Below are 1,366 nucleotides of genomic sequence, written 5' to 3'. Positions count from 1 at the left end.
AGAGAGAGAGAGAGAGAGAGAGAGAGAGAGAGAGAGAGAGAGAGAGAGAGAGAGTTTATACATATTTGCAAGAGTTCTGAGGCTAGAAATTGTACCATTTTTTATCTTCCTTTATTTTTCTCCACCTTATTTTTTGAGATAAGGTCTCCCTCTGAAAATGGAGCTGAGGGATTCTACCAGACAAATTATGGGAATTTGGGGGTCCTGATTGGGGTTTAATAATAAAGACATGGAGACATCTGTATAACATAAGGCCATTGGCCTGTTTGCTGGGGCAGGTCCTCAGCTAGCCCACCAGACTCAACTGCATCCCTCCAAGGGACTCTGTCTTCTCTACCTTTCTGGCCTGATTCTGCTTCTATCCCTCTGTCTCTTTCTTCCAGTCCCAGCTTGAGCAGCCAGTACTTTATTGCTCAAATGTCACAACTTTTTCTTGTACAAAGAAGGAAAAAAAAAACCTGTTAGCATGGTAGGAGTTATTCCTCCCCCATGGCAGCTTGCCTTTCTTTTTGGACAGGTAATGAAGTAACCAACATTAGCATAGCCTGCCAGCCTTTAATGTGCAGCAGGCAAAGCAGTCAACAATTGGGCTTACAGGGGAATGACTGCATAGTCAGTTGATACCATACGTGTGAAGATGGCTTACCCCAAGGCAGACTAGCTAGCTTGGATGCACCATTAATCTGACTCTTTCCATGCCCCAGTTCTGTGGTTACAAATGAGTGCTACAGTGCCAGCCTCTTTACTTAGCTTCTAAAGGCAAAATCATGTTTTCAAGCTGGCAGAACAAGATCATTAATCATTGATTCATCTCTTTAGCCCCAATCCTGTGTACTTTTTGTTCTAATTTTATAGAAGAATGGACAGTTATGAAAATGTGCGGTTGGATAAAACAGGGGTGACCTACTAATAAATGGGAACAACATAGAAAGTCCTATGCATTCAAAATCATCTACTCTGTGTGCTGGCATCAGTAATGAAGTTATTTCTTTCTCTAGGAACTTGGTGTGCTTCTGATGAAAGGCCAACCACACTTTTCTGGTCTGTTTCAGGGAAAAAGAGGGTGAGATATCAGGTGCTTTCTGCTTGTCCTGTTGGCCCAGATGTCAAACTGTCATACTTTGAGTTAGCATGTCCTGAGCCTAATTATTATAAAATGCAAAGTGACTCAAATTCAAACTCAATTTGAGATGCCCAGAAATATTTTGATGGGAAGATGAGCACAAGCCTTTGAAGACAAATAATAACATACAACAGACTATGTTGGGGCCTAGCAAACACAGAAGTGGATGCTCACAGTCAGCTAGTGGATGGATCACAGGGCTCCCAATGGAGGAGCTGGAGAAAGTACCCAAGGAGCTAAAGG

At 42.5% G+C, this 1,366-nt stretch overlaps 1 protein-coding gene across 2 annotated transcripts in view; it reads left to right on the top strand.

Moving 5' to 3' along the window:
• Window positions 1-1,366, top strand: part of Mdga2 (MAM domain containing glycosylphosphatidylinositol anchor 2) — a 749,855-nt gene that overhangs the window by 248,863 nt on the left and 499,626 nt on the right. The window lies entirely within an intron of this gene.

The sequence above is a fragment of the Mus caroli genome, chromosome 12, assembly GCF_900094665.2.
Source record: "Mus caroli chromosome 12, CAROLI_EIJ_v1.1, whole genome shotgun sequence".
NCBI classification, from domain to species: domain Eukaryota; kingdom Metazoa; phylum Chordata; class Mammalia; order Rodentia; family Muridae; genus Mus; species Mus caroli.
Note: the sequence above shows the minus strand (reverse complement) of the source record. Positions and strands in the feature narration are given on the sequence as shown.